The sequence below is a fragment of the Petaurus breviceps genome, unplaced genomic scaffold (assembly GCF_028583685.1).
Source record: "Petaurus breviceps papuanus isolate PSGF00001 unplaced genomic scaffold, PetGlider_PUasm1.0 126, whole genome shotgun sequence".
In the NCBI taxonomy this organism is placed as follows: domain Eukaryota; kingdom Metazoa; phylum Chordata; class Mammalia; order Diprotodontia; family Petauridae; genus Petaurus; species Petaurus breviceps.
Window position 1 is genome coordinate 44,539,520 of NW_027185655.1, and position 22,662 is coordinate 44,562,181.

Here is a 22,662-nt window from a genome sequence, read left to right on the forward strand (position 1 = left end):
CACACAGCATCAAGGTGTGGGCATTCCTGAAAGCCAAGCCTCCTGCCACAGGCTCCATGTGACCACATTCAGCCTATTAGGAGGCAGAGTATATTTTCAAATGAAGGAAGGTTTTCAGGGTCTCTTAAGCTTATCAAAGGGCCTAAGGGCAGGGAAGATCTTTAAATTTGCATTTCCATTACAAACACCCTCAGGTAAGGGGTGTATAGAAAGATAATCTTGTACACCAAGTTGTTCTTTTTTTAAACAGATAAAAGACTAGTTTGACTGGTTTGCAGTGTTTTGGGAGGGAGCAATTTCTGATGAAGTTGGAAATATAAGTTGAGATCAGTGTGTGCAGAGCCTTAAAAATGAAGCAGAAAATTTTATATTTTACTCTATAGGCAATTGGAAGGCCCTGGAGTAAAGAAGGTGAGTAAATGGCCAGATCCAAGCTTTGGAAAAATTGCTTTGGTAGCACTAAAGCAGTGAAAGACTTCAATTAGAGAGTCCAATTAGGAAGCAGTTGCAATAATCTAGGGTAGAGATAATGAGCTCTTGTGCTAAGGTGGTAGCTGTGTCAGTGAAGAAAAGAGGTTGGATGCAAAAGATATTGTTAAGGTAGAAATAGAAAGATGTGGCAATTGGTTGGATATTTGGGATATGGGAGAGTGAGGAGCTGAGGATATTTCTGTAGTTACAAATCTGAGATATTGGAAGGATATTAGTGTGTTGGACAGAATTAAAGATGTTTGGAACAGGGGATGATTTCAGGAGATAGATGAGTCCATTTTTAGTCATGTTGAAAAGTCAATTGATTATACAGAACTGAAAGTTAAGGAAAAATAGATCTAGCCATGTAGATCTGGGTGTCATTCACATATTGATAATGAAAACAGTAGACGAGATTACCAAAAGAGATGACAGAGGGAGAAAATAAGAACATTCAGGACAATACTTTGGGGGAAATCCACAGTTAGGTATCATGATATAAATGATGAGCCCCCAAAAGAGACTGAAAAGTAGTCATTATACCATAGATAAACCAAAAGAGTTTGTCACAGAAACCCAGAGGGGAGAACACTTTCCTGTCTAGGCAGAGATGAAAGGTCAACAGTGTCAATTACTGCAAATAAGTCAAGAAGGTTTCAACTGAAAAAAGACTATCATATTTGGCATTTAAGAGAAGACTGGTGACTTAGGAGAAAGCAGTTTCAGTTGAGTGATTAGGGCAAAAGTCATATTGTAAAAGGTCAAAGAATGTGTAGGAAGAGAGGATGTAGAAGCAGTGATTATAGACAACTTTTTCAAGCATTTGACTGAGAAAGGGAGGGGAGTTACAGGAGAGTAGCTTGAGGGGATAGTAGGGTCTAGTGAAGGATTTTTAGGAATAAAGGAGAATTTAGCACATTTGGAGATAACAGAGAAAGAACAAATTGATAGTGAGAAGTTAACTGAGAGGGGGAATGATTGAGGGTGAAATCTTTTAGAGAAGATGGGAAGGGATGAAATAAAGAGTAGATGTAGAGGAGTTAACCTTGGATAGCAGATTCAGAGGCTGTGAAAAAAGAGCATAAATGGAAAAAAATACCTAGGAGATTTGGGATAAAGAGAATGGGAGAAGAGAGTGGTCTTATATAATGACCTCATCTCCCTCCCCCCTGCCCCCCACTGGGGGGGGGGGGACATTTCTCAGATTTTGGGGTTATGGCTTAAAGACGAAAGGGAAGAATAGTTTTTTCAGGGATTGAGATAAGTAACCAGACAGGAAGCAATATAATCTACTTTGTCATGCCGCATAATTAATAGAATTAATAGGATATTAAACTTTAAAAATCTACACAGAGTGATAGCAAATAGATATCTAGAGGGGCTGACATGATTCTGAGAACATCACAGCTGCTAAGTTAATAGACTTTGGATGACTGCATAGGGAAAAAAAAAGAATGACTAACTGAATTTTTCTACCTTTTATATTGATTATTTGGCATCATGCTGAATTATCCTGACCTCTTCAACTATTAAATTCATTGTAGAAGAATGGCTGAGAATATTAAAGATTTAAATTCTCTATTTGCCTATGTGGAACACCTCTGGTGGAATAGGTTAAGTGATGAAGATTTCTAGACCCTGAAATAGCTATTACTTCTTAGGGGTTATCTGACTATTTGTGATGCTTTAAGGATTCTTTATTTTTTTTTCTGTATCTATTTTTGCAAATAGATCTTCCCATGAACCTTGTCCTTTATGTGAATATTAACCTTGCCTGATCATCAAGGAGTCCCACCAAGGTAAAAGTAAAGTAGATTATATATTATAACATAGCCCAGTTATAATTTTATCTTTGGTTGAAATAGCCAATTGTGGTCTGCCCTTGCTTTCCTATTAGCATCTATTTGACATGCAGTAAAGAACAAAGATTTAGAAATCTTTGTCACCTTTCTAATGCTAAAAAAAATGTGCAAGCAAGTTTTTCAAGTAATGTGCAGTCAGCTGTCCTGAAATGATAATGCCCCATGCATATTTTTTATCTTAGTAGAAAGCCCAAGGTTATGGCTCATTGTTCCAGATTTGTATAAGGAATGATAATGTGCGTGATGCTATTCACTCAAATAGTCTAGACCCCCAAAATAACTGATTCTTGGAGAATTGGCTAATTAATGATTTTGATTGGATTTCATGTTTTTCTTTTTCCATAATTAGTGATCCACATATTAAAATTTTCTTTGTCCCTTGTTAAAAGTTAGTGATACAGAGAAGTACAGACAGACTTCCAAAACCCTTCTAACTTTTAGAAAATATCTAATTCCTATAGCCCTATAGTGGTTGAAATTTACAGACCAGGAATTCTTGATCTAGTGACTGTGATCTTACATACATACATACATACATATACACACATATGGATATATACAAAGATACAAAGCATACGGGAATAGACGTGTATATGTGCATGTGTAGATATTACACATATGTACACAATAGACAAACATCCATATATTACCTATATAAATGTCATTTATTTTCTTTATAATCTTAGAGATTTTATTTCATGCATTTTAAAAATTCTAATTACAAAAAAAAGGGCGATAATAGGCTTCACTAAACTATCAAAGGGACCACAAAATATTTGAAGAAACCCGACTATAGAGAGTAGTAGTATTTGTTTATAATCATAACTTCTACAAGAGTCTTTTCAGTGACCTTGTTGAGACAATACATGTTCCTCGATTCTTAAAATGACTCTAGGGATATGTGTCATCAATGTTGTTAACATTTAATTATAAGGATCATTGAATTAATCTTAATACTAATAAATATTTTAAAATATCCTGCATTTATATAGCACTTTATTGGTTGCTAATAGTTTACATTTATATAGCATATTAAGGTTTGCAAATCACTTTACAAATATTATCTCATTTAATCACAACAACCCTGGGAGGTAAGTGCTATTATTTTAAGGAAATACTTTTAAGAAAACTGAAGCAGACAGAGATTAAGTGACTGGCTCAGGGTCACACAGTTAGTACATGTCTGAGATAAAATTTGACTGTATGTCTTCTGGATGCCAAGTCTGTTACTTTATCCAATGCACCAATTAGTTGCATGTTTCCTTTCATTGTTTTATTTTATACTTTGAGATCCATGATTTTTTAAAAGGTATAGGAAAAGTCATAAGGCATAGGTCTGACCATGTCACACTCCTGATGAATTTCTTAAGACTATTGGCTCATTTATTTTCCTCAAGAATAAAATATAAACAGCCTCTCACTTAAAGCCTTGCTTAAATTGGTACTTCAGCTTTATTTTAAACCATCTTCTCTCATGCACTCTGTATCCTATTCAAACTGGGTAGCTACTGCTCCCTGAATTTGATATGATATCTCTTACCTCTATGACTTTACGAAGATCACAATCCATTTCTAGAACAGACATGATCATCATTTCTACTTCCAATGCCTATCTTTTTTCGTGGTTTGGGTGGACCTTCTTCATAAGGGTTAACATGAATGCAATATTGTCATTCATTAATCCTTCCTCATATTTCTTTTTGTGTAAGTAGAGGCCAGATTGGAAACTGAAGTGGGAGATGACTCAAAATACTTCTCAAAAATATTTTTTAAAAGAGTAGGAAATCTGTTGTCCTATTTCCATTACACATTTGAACCTTTCTCTCTCAATCAATGATACTCTCATTCATAGAAAACAAACATTCAACATATGGAATCAATATAGTTTCTTTTAAAATTTTGTTGATATCTTAGTTTATTAAATATTAACAGAATTGCAAAGAAAATTATCAGTTGACCCAAATGGAGCCCTTCTGCATCTAGCCATGCTGAACTCCTTTTCCTTAGCATCAAAGATATTTGGGTAACTGGAAAAAAAAAATGATCAGAGTACACATATCCACATATCCTCAGAAGGATTTCTGTAAGGAGTTTGATATCTGTGACCTCTCTCTTAAGTTCAGATACTTACACATAATACAAATTATTCTGTTTCCTCAGCCTAGTAGTTATCAGTTTTTCTCTGCCCAGGTAATTTGCCTTAGCCAGAGACTCCAACTGCTAACCAGTTGCAATGTCTTCCTGCTCCTCATATGTTAAATATAAAACCACATGTTTTACTCTCAAAGTAAGTGACTACTAGCCCAAACAGTGAATATGGAATTAGGATGATTACAATGGCTTCTTCTACCCTGTGTTCTATATTTTAGGAAAGAGGATTCTCCAAAAGGCAAGGGGAATAAAATAGATAAGGAACCCTGGACAGCATATCTCTGAGCATGTATGTGTTCAGGTTTTTATGTCTAAAAATTTTATTCTCCCTTCTCAATATTTCTGGGGGCCCTTTGACTCCTTACAGTGATGAAATGTGTTGTAACCTCCCTGGTACATACAGATTTAAGTAAGTAGAACAAGGAAAATAATATTGTAGTATGACTTGAATAATGTAAATGAAAGGATAAAAATGAAGTCAGAAACTATAGTTATGATAAATAATACTCTTTCATATTCCATTGGAAAGGTGGGAGACTATAGGTATGAAATATTACATATAATTTAATGCAATAGAGACTTGATTTTTTTCCTTTTTTTTTTTACTAGTAAAGGTTTACTCGTGAAGGGTGGGTCAGAGTAAAGGGCAAAAATATTTCTATACAAATAATTATAATTTTAAGTATGAATTAAACTTTTAATGACTTTAGGCAATTATAGGCAACTTATTTCACTCATCCAGTCCTTGCTTTCCTCATCCATAAAGCTAGGGAGTTGGACTAGATAATTTCTGAGATTCATTCCAATTTAAAATTGTACAGACATATCAGTTTATATGGATATTGCTAACTAAATAATGTCTATCTTTGTCTACTAATTGAAAAAGAAAACTTTACAATTTTCAACTTTTTTTCCATTTTTTAAAATAAATTCTGTATATTGGGTTGCGTTTTAATAAGAGTACCTATATTATATTTATTATATAATTATAATAATATTATAATATATATTATATTTAGAAGTCATTATTTAGATCAGTTTAACATAGAATACTGCATTTCAAAAACAAATGTTTTACACATATTAACTGAATTGCTTCAACTTCGACTAATAGAAGGCTGTGTGGACGAATTCCCTTATCATCAAAGCACTTGAGCACAAAAGATAAAACATCCCTAGCATTGCTTGTAACATTTAACTGATTACACAAAATGGGAACAAAAGCAGCAGAAGAACACAAAAATGTTCAAGCATCCATCAAAAACAGTTCTAATTTCCTCTCCAAATGTCAAGTACAAAATATATATTTTACATGCGACTAACACTAGAGGGTGGTTGCTAATACACTCCTGAAATGACATTTTCTTAGCATGACCTTTCTTTCTAACAATAACTTACATTTTAATTAAATCTGTGGCCATTTTTATTACATGCCAAATATCCTACTGCCAGGTATTGCAGACTTTCCTTGTCAGGACTAATACCTAAAGGTCATTGGCTTAAATAATTATTGAGATTAACTTTATTAGTAATTTATGGAGGGGGAAAATGACAACTGTATAAAGGAGCTCTTAGGAAAAGTGAAATTATTGTGAAAGTGGAAATTGACTTGGAAATAGAACGTTAAGCTAAAAATATCGATCTATACTTCTGTAATTATTCCCAGAGAACCACAGCGTCTCAGAGTTGGAAATAGTGGGGAGGGTAGGAAGGTACAGGGATTAAAAATGAATCTCAGCTCTTACCTGGATAAACAATTGTCTTATATCCAGTCAAGTGATTAGACAGCTCCTGCTAGGAAATTTCCAGTACTGAAGAGGTACCCATTATCTACTAAGACAGCTCAGTTAATCCACTTTTAGACAGGTCCCATCGTTAGCGTACCTTTACATAGAAACAAAATATGCTTCCGTGTAAACCCTGCTGATATGACATTGGGCAAACCACTTAAATTCTCTGAGAGTTTTCTCATTTGCCAAGTAAAATAATGGGACCTGATGGCTTATGATATCCCTTCTGACTCTAGATCTCTGAAGCTTGATCCCTCTTACACATGGAAGGCCTTTAAATACTTATATATAAATAGCTGTCATGTTCCCCTTAAGACTTCACATTGAAATATGTTAGCCTGCTTTTACTGCTTTCTAGGCTCAAATTATCTTGCAGAATTTCAAGTCATAAAGGTCAATTCTGTAAAATGAAGTCTACCCCCTTCATTTTACAGATGAAGAATTAAGGCCATGAAATGTTAAATTACTTGTCTGGGGTCACATAGGGAACAAATGTTTAAGGTACAATTTGAACCCATTCTATTCTGACCCAAGATCAGTACTTTATCCATCCCACCATTTTGCCTCTGGAAATTAAGGCTGCTTTAAATATGATGAGGAAGTCAAACATAATATTGAAAGAGTTCCCCCTGCTACTACCAATCCTCATCTCAAATCAGACATTAATGCGTATTAATCTCAGTCCAAAGGAGGTGGCATAGTGGATGGAGTACTGGACCTAGAGTCAGGAAGCCCTGAGTTCAAATGTGACCTCAGACACTTACTAGTTGTATGACCCTGAGCTGGTCACTTACACTCTATTTGCTTCAGTTTATTCATCTGTAAAAATGAGGATAATTATAACACCCACCTATCAGAGGTAATAATTGTAAAGTGCTCAGCACAATGTCTAACATGTATTAGGTTCTATGTGAATATCTGATATTATTGTTAGGTATTATTAAATGCTTAGCATTGGTGAAATGTAATTAGGGAAAAGAAAAATCCATTAACTATATTAAAGAGGAAGAAAAGAAAAATGATCTTTGTGTCACTAAATGGGGGCCAGAGAAATAACGTACAACATCTATACTTCTAGGCCTCTACAAAACTGTTCAATTTTTAAAATAACCCTGCAGGTTTCTTCTTTCAAATAAAATTTATATTGCAAAAACTTTAACAAAACAACCGTGTTTTATATGGGATAGAATCTGCTGATGTATTGCTTTTTGAAGACGATGATAAAAATTGATTAGAAAATAACCTATGAGAGTCACCCAGAAATTAAACCAGAGGGCATTAGCTGAATGAAAATTCTCATTGTACTGGCACCAAGGGAGTATATACTAAAGAGAAAAATGATGTATATTTATGAAAAGAAAACTGACATTTTGACTAATAACTGATTAATCTTTCACGGGGTCACAACAAAGTTGCTTCATTATTAAAATGCAAAACATTTAAAGAACTTTAAATCCAGGTCCCTCTCTTTTATTTTCTGCTAGCATATACCATACTGCTTTTAAAACAATGTTTTATATGAAATAATTTTCTCTAGTTTACAAATTAAAAAAAAAGCACAAAACAAAATAAGGCACAAGACAGCATAGTAGAGAGAGTAGAAAGAAAGAAGATGGAGTTTAGAGTCAGAAGGATTGAAATGGATTGTTGGTTATGTTTACCAATTTTGTGACCTTGGGCAAATTATTTAATTCACACGTCTTTTCTTCCCTTGTCTGTAAAACTAGGGAGTTAGATTAGATTGTTTCTGAGATTCATTCATGTTTGAAATCCTATGAACATATCAGTTTATATGGATATTGATACCTAAAGTTATGTCTTTATTTGTCTACTATTTCAAATGGGATCCTTAAGTTCTGATTACAATTTGTCATTCTGCGTCTTGTTTGTGACAAAAATTGTAGCTCATATTGATTTACAAATGGTGCAAACTCCAAAATATTTTCTATCTTCTATGTAAATGGAATATTTTGGAAACATATGCATTATATATGCATATGTGTATATGTGTGTGCGTATATATATATATGTAACATATCATACCATATATGATATTGTAACACCACATGGTTCTATATAATATATATTTAAATAATATATCATAGCTTATGGAAAAAAATCTAATTTATTTACAAGCTATGTATTGAAAGTAGGAAAAGAAGGAATGATTCATGACAAATTCAGCTTTTTTTCATTGGTAGCTCCACTTTTTTTTCAGCAAGTCATTTCTCTAAAGATAAAAAGATTCATCTGTTTATCTACATCTCTTGTATCCTTTATCTCGACTAGTTATTCTCATTGCAGATATCTTCCCAGGGGAGTTTGATGAATCCTTCAGAGACATTGGAAGGATCCTCTCCATGTGTGCATGTGCACATTTGTGTGTGTGTGTGTGTGTGTGTGTGTGTGTGTGTGTCTGTAGCAGCAAGCACCCCAAGCATCCCCAGGGCTGCTGCCAACACAGGATCTTAGATCTGCTTTGATAAAGGAAAGCAACTCAAAATGGGATAACAAGTTTACTTTAATCAGTCAAATATGTATCATTTACCTAGTTCAGGGGAAAAAGGTCAGCACCCCGAATTTCAGAATATACAGACAGAATTATCAAGACAGAGAAACAGATCAAGTAGACAGTTTCCAAACTGTCCAACCATTACATCCATAGCAGAACAACATCTGGGTTTTTCCGGGGACTCTCAACAACAGCTTCCCATTGTTTGATCAGATCACAGAACATTTCTCAGAGTGAGCCCCAAAACAAAGCTACACATCAGGGGTTATATAGCCTTCTTCTGGCTCAGAGAATGTAACAACCTCATTGACTCACTGGCCAATTAAGAAGTATCTACTGAAAAACAAGCCTCCCACCCCAGGCTCCAGGTGCACTTTAGCCTAGGGGCAGGGAAGATCTTTAAATTTGCATTTCCATTACATTCAGCCCCAAGATCTTTCATGCCCATAGCATAGTCAATTTACTTTTGAATTAGTACTAAACACCTCTTAGGTCACATTTTCAAGATACAGAACTAAAGTTACTAAAGTGGCCAACTGGGCCTTAAACAAACACAAAGTACTTTGCATTATCACCTCAATTCAAAACAAGAGTCCAAATAAAGTTCTCTTGGGTGGAGGAGGGTGTCCTTCCCTTCACACAGCTCAAGCCCCTGCTTTCAAGTACAGAGAGGGGGCTGGGCAACAAAACCAACAAGGTGGGATCCTTGGGGGTCCACAACACTTCATCCCACCCACCGTAGTCACAAGTCCGTCCTCCGCCTGGGTCCCAGACTGTGGGATGCAGCAAGGAAACACATTCAGTGCCCCTGCTTTGCTGTTCAGTTCTTATCTTTTCCTGTGGCTGAATTCCAAACTCCTGGGTTCCTTCTCCTCCAGCCGCTCCTGGATTCTGCCCAGGTCCCGACGCAGGCAGCTCACCATTCCTACTCTTAGCTCAGCAAAGTCTGCATGCAGGCCATTCTTCTCTCCTGCTCCATGGATCCACATAATCACAGCTACCACAACTGGGAAACAAACAATTATTCCAGCCCCCATACTTTCCTTTTACTCTGCGGATCCTGTTCATGACACCATTAATGTAATGCCAAGCAAAGGCAACTTCCCAAGGTTCAAAATACCAGCATAGGTGATCTCCATTTTATTCAGTGACAAATTAAGAAGAGATAGAATCAAATATGACGTCATTCAAAATACAGCATTTACTAAGTGTGATTTAATCAAGTACTACCCCACCCTTGGACATTACATTCATTTAATCAATCACAAAGCCACTGTTCTAAATATTACTCCACCCCTAGGCTATACCTTCAATTTAGTACATCACAAAGCCCCTATTCTCAAATGGAGATTAGTTTCCAATCATAAGTAAAGTACATTCATTTGTTCAATCACAGAACACAAAAAGGTTAAAAGTTCCCCACCCTCAGATCACAATTGAATCTACCCCACTGTTACAACAAGCTTAAGCACAGTAGTTAATACCCAAATGTAGGTCTTTTCTTCATCTTGACAGGAGGTAAGTTCTCAGAAATCTTTGATCCTGGGGAGACAATTGCTTAGCAAGGCCACAAGATACATTGCCAATCTCTTCATTAATTCATTCTCTGTCTCCAGAAAAATCCTAGGACCCCTGAAAACATTAGCAAAACCCTCTTCCAGGATTTCTGTAAATATACAAAAAGAAAATCCTTCTTCAGGGCTTCTAAATCAACAGCAAGGTTCCAAGCCTTCTGCAACAACAGCACTGTCCTTCATCAGTGGACAAATCTGGCAAAACAACATCAAAATAGACAGACAAAGTACCAGCATAACAACCATGTCTCCTCTGTCCTTGGCAGCTCTGGGTGGCAGCTCTCAAAAGTCCTGGGCAATTCAAAGTGGCCCTCAGCAATGCTCTCAGTCTCTCTCTGCCTCCAAGATGCTGCTTCCAAAATGTTCTTCTGCCTCTCTGTTTTCTTGTGTCTCTCTAAATTTATGTCACCAGCTCCTCCCAGTTCAGCCCTCTCTTTTCATGTCAACAAGTCCATCCCACAAGTGGGATTAACAAGCTCTGGGTTTTAACACAATCAAACCAAAAACCAAGCCAATAAAGTGGGATCTTTAAATTCCATTACTATTACAGTGTCTGTAGATAGCACCTTGGGCTCTTAAATACTATGTAATGAAGCACAGAGCATGTCAGATCTTACCAAACTGTGAAACTGTCAAGTATGAACCCAATGAAGGGCTTTGTATCTAATATATGATGCCTAGTCAATATTTGGACAGATTTATTGCTAGAAAGTTAGTTAAAAATAGATTTTTTTTTTGGTGACAATTACTCAAGAAGACTACAATGGTCTGAGCCCAAGCCCTATCCACTAAGAGATATCACCTAGTGCACCTAAGAATCCCTTGAACTTAGCCATTGGCATTACTAAAAGAGACCAAGAACTAATGCATCTTTTCTCCTGCTCTAGTTGAACTTTGCTCTGTGTGACATCTCATCCACTTGAGCAGTGATCTCTTTACTTTTCTCTTTATATTCTCAGCATTTAGCACAGTGCTGAACATATAGCAAGCAACCCCTCAGTAAATGCTTTGGCATGCCATTTTCATTACAACTTCTAAGACAGGCATTCTTATTCGTTTTGTGTCATAGATCATTTTGGAAGTCTGCTGAAGCTTATGGACACCTTTTCAGAAAAAAAATAATTTTTTAAATATTTTCAAAAATACTAAATTTTTGAAGATTTAAATGAAAATAAAGATGCAATCTCCCCACCCCATTAAGTACATGAAGCCTTCAGATGAATCCATAGATCTCAGGTTGAAGGTCATTATTCTAAGATATAAATGGATTATGACCTGTATTTAGGGAGAATGAAATTAATCTTTTTAAGTTCAGATCAAGAAACTTGAGGACTTATTCCAATCTTAAGAAGAGAAGATAAAAAGTCTCATTTTGATTCTGATTTTTTTTTTCCTCCTGTAAATACAGCTGGGTACACAAGGGTAGAGAACTTCCATCAATTCTGATGTTTTGTTTACAGAACCCAGCTGGAAAAATAATATTAGCTACCACTCCTACTGAATGATCCAGTGGTATAGGGAAATTTGAAAAGCAGTAAAAGATATCATGGCGGAATAAACCAAGTCCTTAAGAGATTTGGATGGAAGGCTGTATCCCTAATATTTCTACAATACAAAGACTATTCTTCAGTTTTAGGGACATCAATACTATCCACCTCTTGACTTCCTCTGTTGTTATTATTTTTCATACTCCATCACATAAAATTAACCCTCAAGACAGCCTAGTGTGCTTAGGATGCAAAATTTCCTAGTTACTGCTATTGATTAATTCATTATGTTTCTTGTGCCAATATGATACAACTTCTATTCTTGGAAGGATGCTCCCCAAACCCTCATCATGCTGAAGGCAAAAACCACTCATTTCTGTATCTCACCAAAGATATAGTTTTACATTTGTGTTGATATCTTTTGTTTCCCATCACTTCCTTTTTTTTTAACTTTCCTTCCGTGCTTTCCTACCTATAAAGCTAGCCTTATAACAAATGAAAAAAAGTAAGCACAAAGTTTAGCAATAATAATCAAGACAAGAGAGTATGACAATATATGTATTGTTTCACACCTATGGTTTCCCAACCTTTGAAAAAAAGAGAAAAGTACTTGTTTTTTTTGTCTCTTTTCCTATGCAAAACTCGATCATTTTAACTATGCATCAGTTAGTTTCCTTTTTGTTGTTGCTGTTGTTGTTTTATTTACATATTATAGTCAGTGTCTCATTAAGGTTATATACAATCTCTCTATGTCATGCAATCTAATTTTTACTGTCAAACTGCCTTTGTTATATGTTTCTCATCATAAGGTGTTATTATTTCCTATGTTTCCTGTGTATTTGTGGAGTGTATGGGATATTCTGTGCATACCAACACCTTTGGTGTGAGGGCTTGTCAGTCCTTTTAAGAACTCCTCATTTCATTTTACCTTTGGTTTCTACCTTGCACCCAACTTTCGCCTGTGACTCCAAGAAGCTGTAGCACGTACAGCAGCCACACTCCAGTAAACCATCACAGCAAAGAGGCTAACTCCGGTTGAATGTAAATGACAGGGCTCAAACCTATTGGTGAGTCAAGAAGATGTCTATCCCAAGTAGGTAAGGACTTCCCCTTGTGGAATAAGACAGTTTGGTTCAATGGCCATGAAGGTGGCTGAAGTAGGCAAGAGTTTGATCAGACACTGAGGACACCAAGGTCATATGCTGCATTCCTGGCCATCTGTCCTGCCACTGAACTTTGATGATTCTGGAAGAGAAAGTGAGACTTTGCACAACTCTGACTCATGCAAATCCAATTCAGGCACAAGTCAGGACATCACCCCAAGATGTCATTGGTCCTTTTCAAAAAGAAAGTCAAACAACAAACTTGCTTTGTATATATTTGTTTGCATGTTGTCTCCCCCATTAGATTGTAAACTTATTGAGGGCAGGAACTGTCTGTTGCCTCTTTTTGTACAGCTAGCTCTTAGCACAGTGTTTGGTACAGTAGGTTCTTAATAAATGTTTATTACCTGATTGATGATGTACCTGAAATATGCTAACTCTAACACTTTCTCCTTCTTTGAGCTGTTATACCTATCTGCCTCTTCTCAACACTGGATTTTCAACCTGTCTTTTTTTCTTTCCCTTCTTCAACCTGACCTTGACACCCCTGAAGGAGAAACTAGGGGAAGGTTTGTGAAAATGTGTTTTGTTTCATCATAAATTAAAGATCCACCTGTCTGTCACTTTGTCTCCTTCATTCCTTTTATTGATATATACACGTGTGTTCGTGGATATGTATAGAAAATGAGACCTAGCATTTATATAATGCTCTGAGTTGGAAAGGACTTCACTAATATTATCTCATTTGATCCTTGTGACAACTCACTCAGTTCAAGGCTGCGATTTTTTGCCATTTTCCAAATAAGGAAACTGAGGAAACTAGCATTAGGTGGCTTTTCTAGAGCCATACATCTACTAAGTCTCTAAGGACAGATTTCAACTCAGGTCTTCCTGACTCCAACTCCAAATATTTGTCAACTGTTCCACCTTCTTGCATGTCTGTGGTGTGTGTGTGTGTGTGTGTGTGTGCGTGTGAATGTGTGTGTGTTTGTGTGTGTGTGTGTGTTCACCAAATAGATATTGACAAAGGGTGGCTGCTAACATGTTCTCCACTCTATCAAACCTGGTTTTTAATAGACTCTTAAAGAGGAGGTATTTTTTAAAGAAATATTTTTTCTTTGATAATTTTTGAGTGCATTGGTGGTTCAAGTAAGAGGTATTGTCTGAAGACATGGGACTGTGTAGCACCATAAAGCAACAACAGATTGTTATTTCTTGAAACCTGGGCATTGAAATCCAAGCTCATAGGACTGCAATTTATTCATCAACATGAACAATATTACTGACGACCTAACTAACCAGATAGCCTAGCAAGTCTATATGAAGCTTAAAGCAACAGGGAATGAGTTTGAGTGGGGAGAGGTGAAGGAATACTTTTGTAAAAAAGAACAAAATGTAACAGATGGAAATAAAGTATATTAACATAGCCTTTCCATAAAGCCTCATCAGCAGGCCATAAAAATAAAATATACTCAATAATTCCTGTCTGGAGAGTTACCTCACTTTCCTCCAAAATCTATTTAGCTTCACAAAGAATTTAGGTATTGAAAACTGGAAGAAAAAAATGTAGCTTAACTACTTTTTATGTCTAAGAGCAACTGAATTGTTTAAGTTTCCAATGAATTCTAGAAGACAAGGAGAAAATTATTTTATTCTAAAAGTTAAAACATTTTCTAAATATTGTGGGATTTGTGCTTGACTATCATTCAGTAATGACTAAAGAGGCTAATGATTGCATTTTACAGTATTTTATTTCTTTAGTGTTCATCTAAGATATGAAGTATTGTGCTGTAGGTGATAGAGAAAATGTTTTTAAAGCAGGGATGTCCTAAGTCCTAACTGTGATACATACCATCTATATGACCCTGGTTATCTCACCTCTCTGTGCCCAGACAAATATCTAAGATTGTGAGTTTCAGAACAGTAACTTTTCTGCACTGGTGAGTGCCATTGATTGAATCCCATTGATTGACTCCCATTGATAAATCACAGGTAGCTTTGCAATGCTCCTCAAAACACCATCATAAAGTCCTAAATAGTAACCCACAGATAGACTACTTTCTTTGGGATATTATCATAACTGGTTGAAATCTCTATCACTACAGCTAATAAAGATGCTTTGACAATCTCCAGAATCCAAGATTAAATCTCCCTCTATTGATTAATCAGTCATGGCATTTTCCAATATGTTACATATTTGTCTAGTCAGCTACTTGTGTGTTTCACCACTGTATTCAACTACATTAACTGTTATATGATTGAACTACATGATTTGATTCTGTGTATCTTTGCAATATATGAAAAGAAAGTGGTGGAAAGTATTAAGCCCAGCCTGGAGCATAAATTTCCTCTTCACCATTCCCATTGAAGGATCATCATTTCCTACCTAAAGGGTGATGAGTGATGAGAAACACACAACATGAGACAGAACATTTTACTTTTAGGACAGTTCTCATTATTAAGAACTTCTTACTTATTTTTAGTTAAAATCTCTCTCTCCCTCCCTCTCTCTTGCACTTAATTCCTTTTAGACATATTTTCCCTCTGAATATTTGAAGATAGTAATTGTGTTCATCTTGAGTCTTCTCATTTGGAGGCTATCTCCAAATGTTCCTCATATGACATGATTTTGAAACCACTCATCATCCTGCTTAACCTTCTCCAAGAAAATTAAAATTTATCAATACCTCAAGGTAACAAAAAAAAAAAAAAACAAAAGCAGAATGTAACGAAATTCAACCTATAATAATTTAGTTTTAACACAAATAACCAAACTCAGTTGCAGCTAAATTAATACCCCTAATCTTTCAATTCTTAAAAAAAAAGATTTTGGAAATAAATCAAATTTAACCTGCTTATTTTCTCTCTTTTGCTCTAGTATTGAAGGAAGAGTTTGGAGTTCCATCATATTTGTTCCAAATTCAATTAATACCACCCACACCCTTTTACTCCCCTATTATCTGTCTCTGTCTTTCTAACTCTGTCTCTGCCCCTGTCTTGCTCTCTATCTCTTTCTTTTTCATCCTGCTGCCTTTCATAAACCTCTCCTTTCTAACTGATTCTTTCGTCCTTTAAAGAAAATAGTCGTGTAGAAACTTCAGTCATCATTATGTTATCTTATTGCATATGCTCAAAGCAATGCATAGAGACACAGAACCCCGTGAGATAATATGTCTCACTGCCTTTTGGGAACACAATGAGGACAACTCCTGTATTTCATTCTAGAAATATGCTGTGACCCATTCTTCAATTTAACTTAATCTCCTCTCTTTTCTGGTTTCCCCGGGGTGTTTCTCAGTGTCATGGAAGGCTTCCTAGAAATGTTGAACACTAGACTGATTACATTACATTCAAAGATAGCACAGAGCCACAAAGAGATCCATGTCAACTCAAAAAAGTTTAGTCTAGCAATACACACAGGAGAAAATTAGTGAATGCTAGTGAAGACACATCACTTAGATTACATCCAACTCAATGGATAACCTCATAAGCTGGTTATACTATATCTAGTATTTGCATTAAAGATGGACAGTATGATGTTTTTAGAAGTGAACAGGAGCAGAATGATCTCTTTGTATTTAAAAATTTGCATAGCACTTTCAATGGGGTCAAGTTTTTGTTCTCTGTGCAGAGACATGTTTGAGCATTAATATTTTGATTTATATAGTTGTGAACTGAGGACCATTTTACAGTCTCAAAAGAATCAAAAAGATAACTGAGACAAAAGTGGCTAGAAGTAGCATACTAGCAATGATGACTTATCCATAGAGAATGACATAAAACATTCTCAAGAAGATGAATTATCAGAAAATGGGCTACTCATGTAGCAAAGTGTGGAAACTGAGACTCTGGGAAAGTATATTGCTTGCTCATTATCACATAGGTACTAACTGTAGGAACCAGGATTCAAACCTGAATCCCTTTACTTCAATCTAGCATTCTTTCCAAATCAATGCTTACCAATTTGACCAACCACCACTCATTTACTCTCTCTGTTAACCATTATCATATTAAAGAGGCTTTGGTCTACTCACTCAGCAAGTGACAATTTATGTCAGAGTTAGATCCTAAATTGATGAAATAGACATTTAAACCTATTTTCACATGAGTTATTGTGAAACTAAGAAATTCTGATTATTTTTTTTTCAATCACTCTCATACATATGCTTTAAAGGTCAAAGTAAATAATTTCATTTTAGCTTCCACAAAGCTAAGCTACTACTCCAAATTAGGCTGCTATTATATCCAGACAAGCTAAAAACCAGTTTAAAAAATTAAATAAATGTAGCATGATTAAAATCTTGCCAGGAAAGAGTAGGTTTCATAGACTGTTAATAGTTCAAACACAGAAATATATGAGCTTCTCTACGGCTTACCCTAAATTGCATTAACAATACATCTAATTAACTAATCTGTGCCTCAATTGCTCTATGCTGCAGAACAATGAGTCTGACTCATTTAAATATACACATACTCTCCCTCAAACTTTGTCAGTTTTCCTTATGTTCACCTCGGGCTACTATTCTAATATATGTGTGAAATGGAAAGTCAATGAATTATTATATGTTATTATCTGCCTTGGAAAAGTGGAGAGCAGTGTGAGGCATTTTTTTTACCTTAATCCCTAGGGATTAATCTATATTAAATACATACCAAGTGGAACCCTAAAGGGATTTTTATAACAAGAGGTTGTTCTGAATAGGCAAATCATAATTTAACTATCAGGAAACTAGTTAAGACCCAGAAGATTCTAACTAAACTTGATGAACTGAAACACAATATTTTAACATGAGAAGTTTGAGATAGTGTAGAGTAATAAGTATAAAGTTTACCTGGGAGTACTGAAAACCTGGATACAAATCTTTGTCTTTCATATTCTGGTTGGGTGAATAGAGGGAACTCAAAATGGGCAAATGGTTAAGGCTATAAAACCATGTGAGATTTACTTATCTGCATCAATGGAGGGAGTTTCCACACTAGGAATTCCATAAATTGATTTTCACAAATCTGGATCTTTTATATTTGTACAGCTGGTGATATTACAATTTTAACTCTCTTCCACTCCTTATGCCAAACAAATATTAGACTTTACTCGATGCACATCCCAAATCCCCTTTGTCTTCAAGAACTTATTGAATCACTCTTATCTTTTTTCATATGTGGAAAAAATGTTATTTTCTCATTGAAGTATTACCTGATCAAACATCAAAAAGGATCGCCTCTGTTGCACCCTCATTTCCTGATATCAACCTTATGTTCCATTTTGTTTACATGCCTCTTATGCAATTATTTTGTACTTTTAAATGAAATATTGGTGTCAGTTTCTCTACACTTTATTTTATTGCTTTGTTTTTAGACAAACCAGCAAAACAGACTCCATCCCAATTACTTTTAGAAATAGGGTATTCAAAAATTCAACTGCAGGTGATCCAAAAACCATGAAGATTATAGTATATTTATAATGACTTTTTGACAAGAAGGCTATTAGAGAGAACATTCATGTTTTATGACCATAACAAAATAAATCTGTCTCTCATGTAGCAAGAGCATAGGATACAAGATGGGCAGCTTGAATTTTACATTAGAATCCACCAAATACATGCATACATGGACGAGATTTTCAAATAATGAGAAGTCACAGATCCATTCTGATATGTATTGATGAAGGAATTGAATCTATTAAAGACTTTGGAATATTGAAATGCATATAAACACACACACACACTTTTATGGTTGTAGTATCTTGTCATTACTCTAAGTGTTCCCTCTGCTTACAATGCTGACATTGCTCCTTTGTCTTAGGAAATAGTCTTTTTAAGATTCTGTGCCTGCAAACTTTCTCATCCTTTGGTCAACATGCTGATACCTCTCAGGACCTCACTAGACTAGACCCTAGATAACAGATATATAGATGTGCAATTTATGACTTTGCTTAAACTTTTTAGATAAGCCCCTCTAACTTGGTTAAACCTGCCAGATTATTCAGTCCCCTAGTATAGTCTTCAACAAAGCACATGAATATATATGTGCATATATACATGTATGTATATACAAATATATAAACATGAAATTATAAATAAAATATAAATTAATTAGACACATTTTGATAGAGTCATGTTTTCCTAAATGCATTTCTTCAGCTGATTTGTATCTTGAATTCTCTCTTAAAATAGATAATTTTCTTCACAGCTCAGTTCAGGTGCCATTTCCCTCAGTGAAACCTTTTCCCCAGTTACGAGGGCTCTCCTCCCTGAAATTTCTTATTTATATATTGTATTCACTTGTACTTTTATATTTGCTTCTCCCCATTGCAGACAGAATCCATGTTTCTTGAGGGTAGAAAGTGTTTTAACTTGTCTCCGTATTCTTTTGGTGAGCTAATGATGCTCACAGACAATCTATGTTTGTGAGCATCTTGAGAGTTGTCTTTTACTTTTGTATGTATTTCCCCAGCACTTAGTACATAATACTAGGAACATAGTAATCACTTCATAAATGATTATTGCCTGAGTTTTTTTTAACTTACTATCTCCCCAGCAGAAGTGAAGAAGAAGGTTTAGCCTTTTTTTAACCTATTGTTATTAAATGTCAGCTTACATTCAGCATAATATTCTTTTTCTGTATATGTGCAAACCTGGAAAAGTGTATGTGCATATAGTCACATACACACACATATTTAAAAAATATACCTTTACAGGTTTCAAATTTGTGACACATAACCAAGAGAGTAGGGCAGGCATATGTGAATACAAGCATGCATACCAATGTAGATACATTGAATATATATGCACATGTAGATAGATAGATAGATAGACAGACAGACAGACAGATAGACAGACAGACAGATAGATAGATATATAGTGTGTGTGTGTGTGTGTGTGTGTGTGTATGCAGGAAGGGAACCCTACTATCTCCTAATGCAGCAATTCCACTTTTGGGTGGCTTTAATTGTGAGGGCCTTATTTATCTTCACATAAAATCTATGTTTGTTTCTCTTTAATACTCCATTCAATGGTCATGGTTAATATGTCAAAAACAAATTGGAATAAATCCATTCCCTTTTCTAATGACAGATCTTCAGATACAGGAAGCGAGCTATCATTCATTCATTCCATGTGCCAAGGTTCTTTAACTACTTCTTATATGGCATGAACTCAAGACCCTTCACTATCTTTGTCACTGTCTTCTGGTTGTTTTCTAGCTCATCAATTCCCCTCACATTGTTTCCAGATAAATAACAGCTATGACTTGCATACTCTTTCTTGGTAAAGGTGATTTTTTTTCTGTTCCTAGAATTTTGCCTAAAATCAGAGTCAAAATCACTTGTCTAAAAGTTGCAGGTTCCATTATTTTGTTTTTGGACAACTGGAACATGTACTGTTCTCCATTATTATTCTACATGGTCTTTCAAAAATTACTGACATTAGTAGCACAACAATCACTTCTATTAGATATTTTTTCCCTAATACCTGATCATATAATTTATTCTGTCACTATACTATGTGATGTCTTGATTTCTTACCATGAAATCAATTTATCAGATTTTTTTTTCATTTTTATAAATTTTTATCCATTTCTTCTATGTTAAAAATTCTTTGTTAATCACTGCTAACACACTAAAGCCTGCTAATATATACACCATGGCTTTTTTATTGATATTTGATGTAGTTGTAATTTTAACTTGTCATACATTGCAGTATTCTATGATTCATATCCACAGGCTAAGACCATTGGAAACCTATCATTGAACAATGATTTTTTTAAACCAATAAGTAGTTTCTTATTTTCCTAAATTCAGTCTAAACCTATCTCCTACTACTACTCAACTAAAAATCACAATCATTATCCAAATGTCAGACTTTCCCAAAAAGTCCAAGGACTGACAAACTAATTTGAAGGATGACTGACTTAACTGCATGTCACAATTTGACTAAAATGAACATTCATCCACTTTGTTTTTAAAATTGGTATGGAGATAGGGGAATGGGCAACACATAAAAGTAACTTTATACTCATCTTTCCTTATTCTGTATTTCACTGAGAATGCTTGGTCTTGTTACAGGGTTCAATGCAATTAGCATAATGTCTTTGGAAGACAAAGGCAATCAGGGAATATCTGTCTCATTAGGATCATGGAACCTTGAGCTGTAAAGGATCTTAGGATCCATCTAAATATTCTTCACATGAGAAAATTGAGGGTCATAAAAGTTAAAGTCATTTATGCAACGTGACAAAGGCAGTAAAACCAGAAGTAGGATGTGTGACTAACTCTTATGACTCTGAACCCAGTGATCATTCTAGTATGTCACTGTCTCCTATTAGGAACTCTTTCTTTTATTTGATGAGATAAGATAAAAAAGCAGGAGAAGATGGGCAGCAAGGAATATGTATATATCACCCACCCTTTAAATATCCTTAATGAACTATTGATTTTGTATGACGAGTAATATTTTTACTGTAAATAGTCTTGTATTTTTTTAGCTAACTCTGAAAAATGGGCTGCAGACATTGGTTTTATATTAATTCAAAATCAATCGAGAAAAGACACCCCAAATAAGGACATAATCTGTTGTTGCTTTCTTGAATTTTAAATTTGTATCAACTTGATAAGAATTCCCTAAAAGACCTTAAATCCAAATACAAAAAGGAAAAGAGTAATGAGAAGTGCTTTCAAGAGCCATTAATAATGTTTTATGACATCAATTAAATGCTTAGAATTGGAGATTATAAAGAACCCTAAGCCTGAGTTTTATTTGATTCACATATGTAAACTACACATTCAAAACTAGCTGATTTGTTTAGGTGGTCTTTAAAAGGATGTCCCCAGGAAGCATAATGCATTACTTCCAAATGGAAATTAAAAATACAAAGCCTAGATTATGATGGATTTTAGCTGCAGAAATGCCCAAATATGTATTAAAACCTTTCATAAATATTTCAGTATCAACGCTGTTAAAAACATTAAGCATTTTATTGAGTTAGAAGATGTCTGGAATGATGTTAACAGAACAATGATAGTTTGAATTACTGTCCTGTGGGCATCTGTGGACTGGGACTAATACAATATTGATCCTGAAAGACCTTAATGCCATCAATTTTAAATATTTCCTATATAAATACTATTGTTTTCTGGAAAATTTAGCAATTATAAGTAATCTTTAGGCCATTAGAATAATTACTATTCCCTTTTCCCCTCTTCACACACTTCATCCCAATTCCTGATTTTTCCTCAGTGCTCACTCTAAATCCACCTTTCTCTGTGAAGTCATAAGAACTCATAGTGATCATTTTCTTCTCTTCAATCCATTTCCCTTAAAAATTTTTATTTCACTTTCTGTATTTGAACACACACAGTCTGAATCCATGATTTCATTAGTTTTGGAAGTTTCCAATAAGGGTGAGTCTTTACTGATGTAGATTTGCAACTGACTTTCAATTGTAGTATTTTGAGAATTTTCTGGGGCACTAGACCTGAATTATTTGCCCATGGTCATACATCTGGTATAAGTCAGATGTGGGGCTTGTAACCAGATCACCCTGACTTCAAAATTTGCCCTCTATACACTATACCATATAACAATATACCTCTTCCTATCTCTGTCTGTCTCTGTCTTGTTATCTTTGTTTGTCTGACTCTGACTCTGATCCCCGATCTCTGTCGCTCTGTGTCTACATCTCTCATCTCTCTCTCTCTCTCTCTCTCTCTCTCTCT

The 22,662-nt window shown here is 35.1% G+C and overlaps 1 long non-coding RNA gene across 1 annotated transcript in view; it reads left to right on the forward strand.

Annotated features, from left to right (window-relative positions):
* Positions 1-270: 270 nt before the first annotated feature.
* LOC138167024 (uncharacterized) overlaps positions 271-22,662 on the forward strand; it is an 87,579-nt gene continuing 65,187 nt past the window's right edge. The window contains exons 1-2 of the long non-coding RNA XR_011169797.1: positions 271-411; positions 2,203-2,270. This is a non-coding gene — a long non-coding RNA (uncharacterized lncRNA). The remainder of the gene's footprint in view (positions 412-2,202; positions 2,271-22,662) is intronic.